The 16,541-nt window shown below is 40.6% G+C and overlaps 1 protein-coding gene across 9 annotated transcripts in view; it reads left to right on the top strand.

The window, feature by feature from the left end:
- Window positions 1-16,541, top strand: part of LOC146461195 (serine/threonine-protein phosphatase PP2A 65 kDa regulatory subunit-like) — a 206,075-nt gene that overhangs the window by 97,966 nt on the left and 91,568 nt on the right. The window lies entirely within an intron of this gene.

The following is a 16,541-nucleotide window of genomic DNA, read 5'->3' as shown; positions in this document are numbered from 1 at the left end:
ACAATAGCTCGTATGAAACGAAAAATAAAGAGAAAGGTCATGTCTAGTGCTTTTTTTTCTCACGCAAACTTATGACCTCAATTTTCGCATTTCCTGTATAAATGGCTGATAAATAGCAATGAAAAAACGCACCCCTACGAAAAATAGTGCCTTTCTTTTGTTTCCTGAGTGTGCGGAATCCTAAGAGAGCATTGAATCACCCATTTGTTTCGTCCTGCCGTAAATCTGGGTGACGTGTGACTTCGGGTGGTCTGGCGGTGTGATTCATCTCAGTGTACGTTACTTCCTTGGAGGTGTTGTTTTTCAAATATTATCAAGTTGAATTAAGTTAATGATGTCTAAATTAAACAATATAAAATTTAATGTTTTTAGTAAACTTTTAAAATAAAATCATTAAAACAAATCCAGTCGAATCTATGGCTATGGCTATGGCTATGGTACGGTGGCCCACAAGGGACATGCTGCAAATATAAAAGGCTCCTGCAAATTTATAAAAGTTCCTGCAAATTTATAAATGTTGCTTCAAAGTTTTAAAAGTTACTGCAAATTTATAAAGGTTGAATGTTGCTGCAAATTTAAAAAGCGTTGCTGCAAATTAAACCACAGAAAATATGCGCACGCACATTCCAGTAATTCTGCTGCGTACTCCCGCCATTATCTTGGCATGTACTAAAACCAGGAAACCTGGAACACTCCGGAACACCGAAACACCGAATTTGACGGGTTTTTTTTTTGTTTTCCCATTACAGACAATGTAAAAAATAAAATGTCAATGTAATTTGTTTACCCACGAAACACGAAAGGGATTAGAAGCAGGCGCTAAAAATATAGAAAAAAAGTAAAAAGAAAGACAGAAAGAAAGAACGAATAAATAAAAAAAGAAAGAAAGAAAGAAACAAGTAGGTAAAGAGGTAAAGAAAGGAACAAATAAAGAAACAAAAAGGAAGCCCCCCCCCCCCCCCCCCCCACATCTCAGACGCAAAATTCCACTGCCGTAGAAGGGCTAGGCTTAGGCTTTTTTACTGTTTTAAGAAGCCACAGTCATGACAGGCCTGCGCGACTCTCATGTGCGTGTTTTAGCCTAAATAAAAGTTTTGCCCTCACGGGTATATCTTAGAGAACACCCTTTTCTCTATGAAATGAGTGGTGCACCCTGTAAATTTTCTTCTGGCGCTGGATTTTCTTATTTGAATGCCATTTATGAATTGGAGGATTTGCGTGATAGACACTGAACAGAGCCGTGTGCTTAACTGTCACAGGTTTTGCATTTTGATCTCAAAGGTCATTTTGACCTCTTGTTGCTTCTGTTTAGCGACTGTCGTTCTTATGCCGTTTGTGGCATTTAGTTTAGGCTTGGTATGGTTCATTTCAGTGCGTGTGGTGACAGTATAGCCTCTCTTTTTATCTTTGTAAGGATTGTTTTTCTCCGGGTTCTCCGGTTTTCCTTCCTAACCCTAAAACCAACACTTCTAATTCGATCTCATACACGTAAACTTTATAACGAGCTCTAAGCTCTTTCGTTATACGTGGGTAAACAAATTACATTGACATTTTATATTTTACGTGGCCTGTCATGGGAAAGCAAAACAACACCGTCAAATTCGGTGTTGCGGTGTTCCGGTGTGCCGGGGTGTTCCGGTGTTCCTCTTCTTAGTACATGCCAAGATAATGGCGGGAGTACGCAGCAGAATTACTGGAATGTGCGTGCGCATATTTTCTGTGGTTTAATTTGCAGCAACTTATTTAAAACAAATGCAGCAGCTTTTGTAAATTTGCATCAACATTTATAAATTTGCAGCAGCCTATTTTTATTTGCAGCATGTCCCTTGTGGGCCACCGTACTATGGCCATAATCACCAAATTTAATTTTGTGGCTTCCTCAGTAAACAAACCCGCGTTCTAGTTACTTGGCGCCGTTTGTTTGCTTAGAGGCGGGGAACGAGTGAATTTTCTCAAGTCGAGTTTATTACACTGAAAATGGAGGGTTGTTGTTTTAACTCTACGACTATGCGGTACAAGGCACCAAACTTGTCTGGATGCTACCTGAAAGAAATTATGGTGTTGCGTGTCGAGCGTGGGCCAAAACATCATCCCTTCCGAGAGCGTCCTGTCAGAAGCCCCATCCGTAAGGAAATATTTTATTGTTATTTTTCAACTGAAAGATTGGATAATTTTTTTGTGAGGGTTGGGCGGCCGGGAGGTGGGGTGCTTACTTGTTTTTAAAATTAGAGAAATGCAGAAGAGGAGTACGTATGAAATTTGAGGTCGAAACCATTGTTTCCAGTATGTAGCAAGTTTGTTTGTTTCTTGTTTGTTTTTTTTTTTTTGTTTTGTTTTTTTAATTAGGCAAGGAAAGGAAGGTATAGGACTGGTTCTACATCAATCTCCTCCCACGTGCTTCCCCACCCCACTCCTCACCCGGTCCATAAGTAGTAACATTAACATTATCCTGTTCCTCCCTTTAGTTATGTCTGTATTAACAGAGCACCAAATCCTGTTACTTGGCCCATTTACCCGTCAAGGACAGCGCACTTACCTGCAGTGAAAAGTTATGACCTGTCGATAAACCTACCGCTAGCAAGCTTTTTAGTTGAGGTAACTTACTAGCATAAGGGACTGTGCAATATTTATCTGGAGGGTGGACGGGGGGGGGGGGGGGGTTTAAAGGGGTTTAAAATTAGCAAAGTAGGCCTTAAAATAAAGTTGCACCCTCATGAATTAAAGTTAAAATAACTTCTTGTCCACCCCCGTCTAGAGGGGAGATTACTTTCAACCCCCCTCCCCAACCTCCGATCCTCCCTACATCCCTCTTTACCTTTACACTACTTCTGGTATGTCTACATCATCAATAAATAAAACTTGGAAGCTGCGCCCCACATAATCGACGCCTGATGAACTACCTTCATACTCGGTTGACTCCTCCTCAGAATCACTTGAGGTATCATCATGAGAACTGGAGGGCATGTTTTCATCATCATCTTCGATGTCTTCATCAAATGTTCTTTATCTGGAAACAAGGCACAATTAGTTGAGGGAATACTTAAGCATGCCGATGGTTCTGTAGCAAGAACTATGGAACGCCATGACTGCCTTATGATACTTTTTGACATTCTTTAAGGTGGTTTTGTAATTATATGCCGGTGGTTTAATCATTATATGCGGTGCTGATTCCGTTATATGTGGTGTTTATTCCATTCTCCGTGATGGTTTCTTTATTATATGCGGTAGTTATTATATTATACGCAGTGCTCTTTCACTTATACGCAGTGTTAACTGCGTTCTACGCGGTATTTTTGCCATTATGCGAGGTGCTTGTTCCATTATGATCGATGGTTAATTCGCTATATTTGGTGCTTATTTCATTATGTTTGGTTGTTTATTCCTTATATTCGGTGATATCTTTTGCGGTGCCTTCTTCCCATTATACACTGTGCTTTTCTCATTATACGCGGTGCTTTTTTCGTTATAATCATGGAGCCTCGTCCTCGTTTGATCTGAAACGAGGCCAGAAACACAAGAAGGCCTGGGCATGAGACATGGAGCCTTTTCTCCCGCCATTTTGAAGCTGCTACTTTTCGTCTTTCGTCTAAGGCCCCGTTTATATGGAGAAAAGTTGTCCCGGGCAAGAGGGTCACCCTCCCAGCCGAGTCAACTTTAGCGAGCGTTTATATGAGAAAAAAGTTGACCCTTTTGCCCGAGCCAAGAGCTGACCGTCTAGAGATCATGAAAACATGCGAAAAAAAACCGCTTCGAAGTCTGCAAATCAAATCGGTTGTTTTTCGTAAGTTTACAAACGTTGGCTTTTTATACCCAAGAAATTCTGGTTCCTATGGTTTTTGAAACCAAGTTAAACAGTTCTGAAGTTAAAACTTCCCGGGCAAAATCGGTTTGCGAAGGCTGCACGAGTCGTGGTTGACTGAATCTAGCCGTGTGACAATTCAAGTTCTTTTCGCGTTGAATTTCGCCTGTCGTTAAGTCCGTAATCACACAAAACTGAGATACAAGTGTTTGTTGTGGCATGACTTGATAACACTAAACGCCAAATGATTTATATACCTTTTCATATAATTTGACTTTGTCGGCGTTGAAGTCGGTGGCATTGAATTCGCACATTCCCAATGACAACAGAGCTTGCGCATGCTCTGATTGTCTCGCCTTGACGGAGTTGACCCGGCTAGGCGAGCCAAAGAGTTTATATGGAGAAAAGTTGGCCCGGCTAGGAGGGTGACCCTACCATCGCAAAAGGGTGACCCGGCTAGGCGGGTCACCCTTCTAGCCGAGCCAACTTTTTGTTTCTCATGTAAACGGTTCGCCAAGTTTTGTAAGGAAATGTAGGAAAAGTTGGCTCGCCCAGGGTAGCTCGGGTAGGCGGGTGACCCTTCTACCCGGGACAACTTTTCTCCATATAAACGGGGCCTAATGCGTATTTCAGCCTATACATGGAGTCAATCTTGAATGAGTTAGGGTTAGGTATACTGAAAGAAAGATTTGAAGATGAGAGAGTCGAACCAGAAGTCGTTGCATGCTTGTCAGATGGAAACCTGGCTTCGCTCGGCGTGTCAACAATCGGCGATCGTATTCGGCTACGAGAACTTTGCGCAAAATCTTTAGAAAAGTGCAAAGATGAAGGTGATGATGATCGGAAAAACTATCGAGAACGAGTAAGAGAGGAGAGAAATCATTTGTTTCAACCTAATCGCAGTAGCTCTAGTGGAAGAGGAAAGAAGCGGAAACCTGCTTGCCCACAGTCAAAGAGGCAATGGTCTTTTCAGTTTGTGTGTCTGGCGGACAGATGTTCTTTTAAGACACCATCTTCTCTTGAGAAGCAAATACTGTATAAGGCAGGCCTAGGGTTGAAAAAGATCAAGCTTGATCCTACTGACGACGAAGATACAGTGAAAGAGAAGATACTGTCTGACAATAAAGACGGCGACGGAAACCCTGTAGGCTTTCCCTCCCTTCGTTCATGTGGAGGGTTTGAGTTGATGCAGAGTTCTCCAAACTGCAGAGACCTACGACGTATTGATTGCTGTTGGAGTGCAAGAGATCTCAAAGCTAACTTAGGAGGAGGTCAAGGGAAAATATACATTGTTCCGATTCAGAAGTCACTTTCCACAAAACCTACTCAAAAGAGTGAAAATTCAACTTTAAAGGAGGAATGCCACATTTGTCACAAGCAAATTCTTATTCGAGATCTGAGAAAACACCTGTGGGACTGTCAGGATGAATCCCAAGTGTCTGATGAAGGTGACGATGATTTAATGCAGTCTGCATTCAATACTTCTAGAAACGAAGGCGACATAATTTCACCTTCATCAACATCAACCATAACAGAGCCACCACTTTTCCCAACCACATCACAATCTGAATCACAATGCAGTAACAGGGTTACCTCAGCAGCTGCAGCAACTACTTTGGTTGACTTAACCAGCGAAACTTCATTGCTCGATCCCACATCATCAGCAAGTCACTCAGACGATGATAAAATGACAGTGGATGAGGTGGCTGAAAAGACAGTACAATACTGTCGGAAAAATAATATAAATGATCCAGTTGAAATTTTGCGATGTTTGCAGTTATATATGGTCACTGGCAGAGCCCTTGAAGTTGAGTTTGCCCATGTGGAACAATCTGGAGAGACAAACTTCATCATGGTGGATCGCCAAAACCTCTTACGAACTGCACTTGATGAAATAAGTTCCCTGGAAGACTTCAGGAGGACGCTGGAGGTCCAGTTTTATGATGAGGTGATGTTCCTAGTTTTATTAGGTCTTTTTCTTGCAGAACACAGTGGCCCCTTGTGACCTTTTTTCTGCCTGTACAGTAGGTGACTAGAAAATCTTAGCGCAAACCTTTGATGTAAATGTTGGCGACCCTGGGGTTCGTATGTTCAGAAAACTCAAATGATGTACAATTTGTCATCAGCACAACCTTAATTTCAGTATTGAGCATGTTGGGAATGGCAGGAATTGGCAGTAGAAGAGCTGAGGGTTAAATTATTGTATCAATTCAGCTGAAGCAAAGAATTTTAACACTTGTAACAGAGGTTCACTTAAATAAATACCTCCTGGCTACAAATAAATGACTTGTTTTGGCAGTAATCTTCTTTTGGTGTGAGATCATTAATACTTAACATGTATGTGCTTATGATTTTCAAAAGTGTTCTTGATTTTACACCATTGGAGAGAAAACAAATATTAGTCCTTTCCTACCTTTTTTATGAATAGTCTATGTCCACAGATACTGTGTATGGACTAATACTGATGGTTTTCCATATTTAGGAGGCTCAGGACTATGGTGGCCCCCGAAAAGAGTTCTTCTGTTTGGCACTTAATGAAATTAAGAACAAATACTTTGATAATGGCCTTAGAGAGCTGATGTGCCAGGATTACCATACAGTTGGAATAATACTTGGTGAGTACTGAAATAAGTTTTATTGGTTTTGTACATGTAGCTTGTAAATCTAGCTTGTGAGCCATTGAACTTACTCTACATGTAGTTCACAAAGTTGCATGTATAGTGATAATAATCATTTATTATTGACTTGCCTTTGTCATAGGTCTCAGTATTATTCAGAATGGAAAACTGCCCACTTTTTTTACTGAAGAGATGTTACAGGCTATCTTTAGCAGAGTAGAATTAGAACCTTGCCTTAAAGAAGTACAGAATGGATTTAAGAAAGTTGGAATATACCAAGTAAGATTCACTCATTTTCACTGTCTTTGAAAATATTATTACTACTGTTTTAATGTTTTTTAATTTCATTCCAAATTTTATCAGATATGCTGATATGCTATGTAAGCTTTTTGTTAAATATCCTATTCTCCTATTTTTCATGTTTTTTTCCTATCTTTCCTATTTTTCATGTTCAAATTTCCTATTTTCTTGAACCTATGTGCTGCTTGACATCCTGTACATGCAATAAATACATGTACTGCTGGCTTGGGATTGCCCAAAAACTATGCCAGCCTTGCATTTTAGTTGGTTAATTTTTCTTGAAAATTCCTTCTTTTTCTGGTCTGGAGACAAGATGATAGAGGAAAAGGGCCATAAACTATTACAAGAACTGCACAGTATGTATTGTATGTTATTTTCCACTTGTAGATTGGATGTGAGCTTCCAATATTCCTCCACCTGTTAAGGCCAGGGCCTCAACAACCTCTGACTGTAAAGAATGTGACCAACCTTCTTAAACCAGAATTCAGTGAGGAAGGGTCCAACAGCAGGACATTTGAAAATGCAGTCTATGCAAAGTTTATGAAGTACATGAGGGAAGCAGCAAGTAAGTCAATAATAAATTTCAGTGTATGATGATAACAGAGAGAGTATTCACATTTATTGCAAAAAGTGACCAAATGACTCTTTTTTCATATCATTTATTGCATACATGTATTCTGTTTGTTGTGCACCTCTTTTAGTGTGAGGGTAAGTGTTATTTACCTTTTTGAAAACCTTGAGGAAGCAGTTTTTTTGATTCATTGTTGTAAGATACATTAGTAATAATTATTGTTTGGCCATTTGCTGTTCCCTGTTCGTGTGATGCTTGACCTCACCAATGTATAGTAATAGCAGTACACATGTATATGTGCAGCTGTAATGTGTACATGTCAGTGGTCATGCAATGATTCTAATAGTGCATGTACATTTGTAGGAACATATAAAATTGAAATTGTTATATACCTAGACTTTCACTCAACAAAACAAGCACTGTGATTGGTTGATTCTTGGTCATGTGCCCCTGATCAAATACAAATGTATCCCGACCAGGATACAATTCTGCAGTTGCTTCTTTGTTTGTTTTGCTGTGATTGTTGAAGGGAAAGTCTAAATGTATAACAAAGCACTTAATGTATGGTCCCTTGGGAAAACTAGTTAGTTTCCTTTTCCCTTGAGTCCTGATGATTCCCTCAACTTCCTCTTGGGAAGCATCAGGACTATTAGGAAAACAAAACTAACTGTTTCCTTCAGGGCCATACATTAAGTGTATAGTGTAACTTAGCAGATCGAGGAAAATCATTTGTGTTAAATTGTAAGGCCACTTATACATGTAGCTCTTTCCTCTTTTACTCTTATCTGTAGGTGGAAGGAGAAATGGAGTAAAGCTGGCTCAAATTCTGAAATTTACCACAGGAGCAGAGGAGGAGCCAGTTCTGGGTTTTGTTCTACACCCAACTTTGGTTTTTGTGGAGGTTTTAAAGGGATTTTTTCCAACAGCCAACACTTGCGTCAATCGTTTGTGTCTACCACGGCCATCTATGGAAGTCCCCTTACCCAAAGATGATGAATTATTTAACATGTATGATCTTGCCTTTGCTAATGCATTTTTTGGTAACATATAATTCAAGGCCAAACTGAAGGATGAAATGAAATAAATTATTGTTATTTCTCTGTGTGCTTTGAACCCAGGAGTAACATACATATACTGTAAGTCCACTGAGTGTGATTATTTGGGTTACAGTCGTTCTGTTGCTTTCAGTTTGTCAGTTAAGCCATGATGTTAATGAGTTGAATATTGAGACTCAATACATCTGTTGTTTGTCCTGTCTTGTGATGTTGTTGATCAGTTATCTACAAGCTTTGGTTGGTCACTGGTTTCTGTTCAGTGACTATTGTTTTTAGTTGGTAAACCAGCTTTCCACTCTGCACTGCAATACATTTAGCAGAGTAGCAGTCAAGATGTGACCAGTTTATTAATGGTGCCGAGTAAGTGATTGATAATGTGACCACTTACAGTGTGGCTGTTCAATGGCAGCAACAGCCATATAAAAATAATATTCTTTCCACTTTCACTCTGAAGATGGTTACTGCCAAACTACCCTTGTGAAAATTTTTCCGAGATCTCGCCGAGATCTCGGCCGAGATCGCGGGCGAGATCTCGGCGCGTTTTTGGCCGCCGAGATTTTCATCTCGCCGCGATCTCGGCCGAGATTGCGGCGGAGATCTCGGCGCGTTTTTGGCCGCCGAGATTTTCATCTCGGCGAGATCTCGGCCAAAAACGCGCCGAGATTATTGGCGAGATCTCGGCGAGATGAAAATCTCGGCGGCCAAAAACGCGCCGAGATCTCGCCAAATCTCGGCGGCCAAAAACGCGCCGAGATAAGTGGCGAGATCTCGGCAAGATGAAAATCTCGGCGGCCAAAAACGCGCCGAGATAAGTGGCGAGATCTCGGCAAGATGAAAATCTCGGCGGCCAAAAACGCGCCGAGATCTCGCCAAATCTCGGCGGCCAAAAACGCGCCGAGATCTCGCCAAATCTCGGCGGCCAAAATCGCGCCGAGATTAGTGGCGAGATCTCGGCAAGATGAAAATCTCGGCGGCCAAAAACGCGCCGAGATCTCGCCAAATCTCGGCGGCCAAAAACGTGGAGAGATTAGTGGCGAGATCTCGGTGAGATGAGAATTTCGGCGGCAAAAAACGCGGCGAGGAATCCCTGGCAGGATCTCGGCGAGCAAGCCGCAGCGGTGTACTGAAAATTTGATCGTCAGGGCCCAGTTGTTCGAAGCCCGATTAAGCTAATCCTGGATTAACGCGAACTTTGACTCGAGTGTAACTGCTAATCAACAAAGATTCTTCGAAAAGATTTTTGGCCCTCAGCTTTTGCTAAGACTTTTCTTACCTTTAGCTCGAAATTAGTCTTTAAAACCATTTTTAACGAGCGCGATGAAAAGCGCCGATTAACTTCTAATCGTGGATTAGCGTTAATCAGCTTTCGAACAACCCGGCCCAGACGTGAAAGTAAAGCTTTTTGGTTTGAAATTCTAATCAGCGGAATAACATTGGAAGGATACTCATAACCGAACTACGTTTTCAAGACGCCCCTCAGCATTTTCCACGAAAAAGTGAATATATAACCTCTGTAAGTAAACAACCACTTAACTTACTTTCTACCGTATCATTTGAATCATTACGGCTGGGAAATCTGGACAAAAGAGCGAAACTAAGCGGTAAGCTTATGATGTAAATGAATTATGCCAACTAACTGCTTCAAATTGAAAACGAATATAGAAGTTGTGAGTCACCAACAATTTATTTCAAAAATTTTACCTTCGAGGTTTCGAGTTATAAAGATGAAATCGTTCGTGTAGCTAATTACGCTTTGTGAAAGCTTCTATCGATTTCTAAACAAACTCTTTTACTCTCAGTGTTTCTTTAAGCTATTAAGTAAGATGACATACGGATAAATAATATAAGAAACTAACCTCTTTCTCAATCAAGACATATAAGGCTGTGGAAGAAAGCCATTAAAATCTCAATTCTCGCGCAAACTTCCACTGAGTTGATTCTTAACACGCTTATAGCTTAACGAGCTTGAATATCCCTTTAGCAAATTTTAAGTCCTCCTTCTTCAGCACATTAATTATCCAGAACATTCCGTAAAAAATGTACGGTGACTGAGTTCATAGTGTGCAGTTCAGTTTAGTTCAGTTAGTTCGGGTACCGTAGTTTGTTAACTTAATCAGCATCATTTTAGTTGACCAGTGCCCATCATATCCCTTGTGTGCTATTCTCCGGTTGACCACAGGTTCTTTTATCATGATTTCCAGCCATAAACGAATGGTTAACTTGGCATGAAGCTTAACTTTTCATATTTTCTGCGGTTTTATAAGAGCAGGATTAATTTTTGTGGCCTCGCAAACCTCAAATTTCAGTCAAACTATTTTTTAGCTTACGCGAGCATCGCCGGGTGGCGTGATTGAATTAACCAATCACATCGCCCAATTCACGTTGTTGTTGAGGACTTTCGCGCCATTTGTCAAGTGGCAAGCCGCGGAGACGGCAAGTTGTTTACGAGGATTGAGAGACAGATTGTGAGGGAAAAGAGCACAATCAAAATATGTCGACAACTGAAGACAGTGTAATGAAAAGGGAAAGAACGCGTTTTCAAAAGTTGTGCTACCTGTACCGAAAAATCGCTCGCAACAGGCATTACGACATGACTGAAACGGCCTTTTGAGGGACAAAAATTGCCTAAAAAGGTGAGTTAAAGATTTAGATAATAAAACGATAAGATTATCAGGTCAATGAATTCATTTTATGATAGTAAATAAGTATGTTAACGAGCGTCCGGTATGAGCAGCGTTCCTCTCACTTTTATCTTAAGACGCGCACTAATATTAATCTGCCGCAGCGCGATCTCGGCCAACAATTTAAATCAATTAGTTGAAGCTCATCAATTTCCAGTTATAGCATGAAAAAAATGAAAGCAAACAATATTTTCACCGACGGAGGGTTAAGCTGAACGGTTTTAACTCATTCAAGCTCATAACTTAATCCTTACCACTGAAGAGTTCACATGTCTTCGTTTCGAATCTGGCGAAGATCGCGGTGTCTTGTCGAGATCGTGGTTGTCTCGGCAAGATTTTGGTTTTCTCGCCGAGATCACAATTGTCTCGGCGAGATCTCGCCTGTCTCGGTGTCCCTAAAAATCTCGCCGCGAATCTCGCCGAGATGGAAGACGCAACGGCAATCTCGGCGAGATATCGCTGAAATTTTTCGCCCTCTAAAAATCTCGCCGCGAATTACTGAAATCTCGCTGAGATCTCGCCTCCCTCGGCGAGATTAACGCAATCTCGGCGAGATCTCGCTGAAAGTTTTGCCCTCTAAAAATCACGCCGAGAATTACTGAAATCTCGTCGAGATCTCGGTTACCTCGGCGAGATCTCGCCTACCTTGGCGAGATTAACGCGATCTCGGCGAGATCTCGCAGAAATTTTTTGCCCGCTAAAATTCTCGCCGAGAATTACTGAAATCTCGGCGAGATCTCGGTCAACTCGCCGAGATCTCGCAAATCTCGGCGAGATAACCGAGATCTCGGCGAGATCTCGCTGAAATTTTTGCAAGGGTAGTCATTGTAGACTACATGTTAGAGTTCTTTACACAGTATTTATCAGTTATAGAGGGTGGGGTGGGTGCTGGTCAGTTTATGGGACCTTCATTGCAACTTTGAAAGTTATAATCAGTGTAGTCCAGGATGTTTTCACTAAATAGTGGTCATTTTGTTGTTTTATGGGATACCCCTTAAATGTTGCTCTGTATTCTAACCTGTTAAAGTTAAGCATTTTCTTTGAAATTTGGACAGGGAATACCATAATCTCTCTAGTAAGCTACCCTCCTTTTTAAGCCCCTCCCCTCCCTTTTAACACTCAATTTGATCTGCAACTAACATACTTTTTCTTTCCTTGTTTGAACTATTATTATTGTTAATATTAGTATTAGTAATTCTTTGCATGCTGCACTACCAGGATTTGAATTGCTGTTATTCACTTACATTAAGGTTGCCCAAGTAGACTTTTAAATGTAAGAATAAAATTAAGTTGAAAAAAACTGAAATAGAGTGATGATTATCTTTTAATATTATTTAATGACAAAGCTAAAAAGAGGCATATTTTTAAAATTTTTCAGGTCTTGTAAGAGGATTTTCAATTTGTTACTTAAACAAAAAGTTTTATAAAAGAAGTTTTATTAGTTGCTTATGTACAGATTGTTTCTTTGTACTTATTCAAGTCAAATGACTGTGCTTGTTTTTAGTACAGTGTTTCAGTTTCACTCAGCCTCACCACCATTAACTCGGGTGCAGTTGTTTCCTTAAAGTGCCTATGAAGTAAAAAATTTTTTTGCGTTTTTTTAAAGTTTACCATGTCTTAGTTACGAAATTATAAAAGAAATGCGGTAGAAAAAACAATAAGTTGCTTTTTTAGTCGTACAAAGTAGCCCAAAATGACAAAAATAGTGTCCCTGGGACTGGGAACTAGTTTAGTGTTTGATGACGTAGCAAATGCCTCAGAGATTTGTTTACAACACATCTCGCCTTGTTAATACACGGAATCGCCTGATACTTTTATCGCGAAAATTTCGTGTTCAAGGTTTCTCCCCCAAAAAATGTCGGACAATAACGAAGTAATGTCCTTTACCGAAACTTTTCCAACGGATATCTGAAAGAGTCAAGCGATTCAGGCAAAATGTAAGTTGCTGCAATCGTTCCGATGTGGATCATACTGGCGTCGAACAGCTCAAGAATATAAGACGAGGACGAAGATCAAGATGGCCTTACCGCTACCGTTCTGCGCGCTCGATTCGAAGGCGACGTTTCGATGAATGATTTTTTAGTACTTGGATATATTTTGCCGAAATGAAAAGGCGAAGAATTACGTAGTTCTGTTTGCTTGAAATTGTCTCTTCAAACTCGATTTTGTTCGATTTGAGAATGCGAGAGAGCACAGATGCTATAAATGGAAATTGCACAGGCCGGTCAAAAACTCATTTTTGATGGAAGTAATAGTTTTTAAACTTCAGATCGAGCGCATCAGTTAACTCACAAACATGATGAATTTTCTGCGATGACCAACACGCTTACGCAAGATCTTGACAGACCCGGCTAAGCGACTCCCGCTGTGTGTCTGTTGTGTTGACAAAAGCCTTTGTAGTTTTGCTCTCTTGTATAAAAGATTCTTCCCTTTTGATCAAAATGTGGTGTGACCGCTCGTGATCGTGAGGGGAAATGCTCAAATATACTGACTGAAGGTTTTCTTACTGTTCGTTAGGATTAGTTTTCGAAATGCATGACAATGCGTATGCTACAATTCCCGGGTACAATTGTAGCTCTGTGGCATTTGTTTAGGTTTATCGGCTCGAATAAAGCAAGATTTCTGGGAGCGCTAAATAAATTTATGTCATCTGCCAAGACTGAGGATCCGTAGATTTCTCAACCAGTGATTGCATGCTCATGTTATGTTAACTGCAGTAAGATGGCAGGATGTTTGTTTATCACAGATATGAGAGTCTGAGTGTAATATATCCACAGCTGATCATCGTTGTCTTTCGCTTTCGAGAGCTATGGCTTGAATCTTTCCTGTGAATTCGGGCAAACCGAATTTACTTCTGCCGTAAAGTTTCGTCTCTCGGGAAGTAATGTGTGCATATTCTCGGCATGCCAGTTTTTTTCGCGCAGTTTGTCATATTGGAGTTATCAGCCGCATAATAAGTCGCCGAGATCGAAAAAACTCCCTTCGCCGCCATGTCACTCGTGTGTTCCAAAGTATTTTCTACGTCACAACCTTGTAATACGATCGTTTTGGCCGCGCGCTGATGGAGACACTTTCCGGCGCTAAATTCGAACCTTTCAGGGATCATAATTGCGGATTGAGAAGGTTTTGTTCAGTAAAACCCACATATTCAGACCGAGAAATTCATAAACTAACAAACAGTGACAAAAAATTTTTTACTTCATAGGCACTTTAAAACTACATACAAAAATTCAGGTATTCTTGGGCAAACTAAAACATTGACCCAAAAGCCACGTGTTCTAGTCCCAAAAGCCACGTGCTCTAGTGATGCTCTTTCGAAAATGACATGCATCAGTGAGAAGCCCTCTTTAGGGAGTGTCAGTAAAGTTTAAGAATTGAATGAATATTGCTGAACAATATGCAGGCCTTTCAAATACATATCAATGTCAAAATTTGAAGATGTCCATGTTGATGGAATTTCAGTCTGCAGCTGTTGCTTGCAGTTTTCACTCAATTGTAATGATGGGGCTTGAAACATTGGCCTACCCTGACTGTCCTCTTCTGCCTCATCATTAACGAACCCTTCAACATCATAACTGTTGATGGCTTCACTTTCCAATTCAATCCCCATAGGATTTTGCAGCTGACCAGCAATCCACATTCTGATAGGCGATGATCTAGCTGTGCGCACTCTGTGTTGCGACCAGGCCCTATTCCACATGTCAAGCTTTTCTTGAATCTTGTGCAGAAAAACATGGTGTAGAACAAGCACATGAAGATCATTAAGGGGATCTAGGATTCCTTCATCTTCCATAAAATAAAACAGTTGATAGTAAACAGCTAGCACCCCTTGATAGACGTCCCTCCACAGGCGTTCAATACGATGATTATGTGTGCTCTTTCCCGTAATGGCACTCCCTCTGTTCACCCCTCTTCTTGAAATCATATAATCTGCAATTTTTACATTCTCGAGTCCCTGGTCAGTTCGTACTCTGCTTGGTAGGCCATAAGCATTAACTGCTTCCAAGAAGCAAGTCAAAAGAGTATCTGCATTGTTGGTATCTGTACATTTAAGCATAACTGGTAATCGACTGAAACCATCAATTGCACCCACAATGATGAAGTTCCATCTTACAAGTTTATGATTTGTGTCGATGTGCCACAAATGGTTTGGTCCTTGAACGTTATATACTCTTCGTTTCAAGCGCCCCTTCTTTCTCTCTCTCACCCCCTCCTGATCAACACGGTGAATACTATCCCTAAGTCTCATTCTCTGCACTTTGATGTTTCTTTCTTTCAGAAGAAACCGCAACATTTGCTCTCCACAAAAGGGAAAATCTTCCGACACTTGCCTCACGTGACGATCAAGGTCATCGTCAGATATGTTGCTAAAATTGTGAGACCTGAGTCCGTATTTTTCCATTCTACGATAAATAGTTCTTTCACTGACGGAAAGCATAGAAGAAATCTGCTGTATCGTGAAGCCTTCTTCTAAATGACCTTCCAGTACTGATTTAGGAATGTCGAATTCTGGTGCACCGCATCCTACACGTTGCTTTTCTGGCTTCTGCCTACCGTATGTGGAACATTCCAAGCGTAAATTCATCATGTCCACCCTGCTGGTTATCCCTAACTGATTCATTTCATGAGTAGATAACATGGAAATTATATCTGGAGTAATTTTTTCTCTTTGGAACACTTCAGTCAAATGACCTAAACTGAGTTTTTTTAGAATTCGAGCCATAACATCCATTTTCGAGGAGTCCGCAATTTTTTTCAAAGATACCTCAAACCCAGGCCTCCTTGTGTTTTTGGCCTCGTTTCAGATCAAACGAGGACGAGGCTCCATGATTATAACGAAAAAAGCACCGCGTATAATGAGAAAAGCACAGTGTATAATGGGAAGAAGGCACCGCAAAAGATATCACCGAATATAAGGAATAAACTACCAAACATAATGAAATAAGCACCAAATATAACGAATTAACCATCGATCATAATGGAACAAGCACCTCGCATAATGGCAAAAATACCGCGTAGAACGCAGTTAACACTGCGTATAAGTGAAAAAGCACTGCGTATAATCTAATAACTACCGCATATAATAAAGAAACCACCACGGAGAATGGAATAAACACCACATATAACGGAATCAGCACCGCATATAATGATTAAACCACTGCATATAATTACAAAACCACCTTAAAGAATGTCAAAAAGTATCATAAGGCAGTCATGGCGTTCCATAGTTCTTGCTACAGAACCATCGGCATGCTTAAGTATTCCCTCAACTAATTGTGCCTTGTTTCCAGATACCGTTAGACCTTCTTGCCTTAGATAGAGCCGAAGTTGCTTGTTAGTCAGTCTTGCAACATCGTCTCTGCTCTCCCAACAAATATCCGCTTCTGGAATGGTGTTTCTTTCCAGATTTCTTTTGTCTGCTTTTAGAGCCAAGAATTCAAGGTGCTGAAGATATCTTCTGCAAGAACTTTCGTCGATGTTAAAGCATGCTTGCCGTATGGCCTGGTTGTCAGAAGA

This window comes from Pavona decussata, unplaced genomic scaffold (assembly GCF_977016875.1).
Source record: "Pavona decussata unplaced genomic scaffold, jaPavDecu1.1 SCAFFOLD_201, whole genome shotgun sequence".
Lineage (NCBI taxonomy): Eukaryota > Metazoa > Cnidaria > Anthozoa > Scleractinia > Agariciidae > Pavona > Pavona decussata.
The sequence above is the reverse complement of the archived record's forward strand: the minus strand, read 5'-3'. Positions and strand labels throughout refer to the sequence as shown.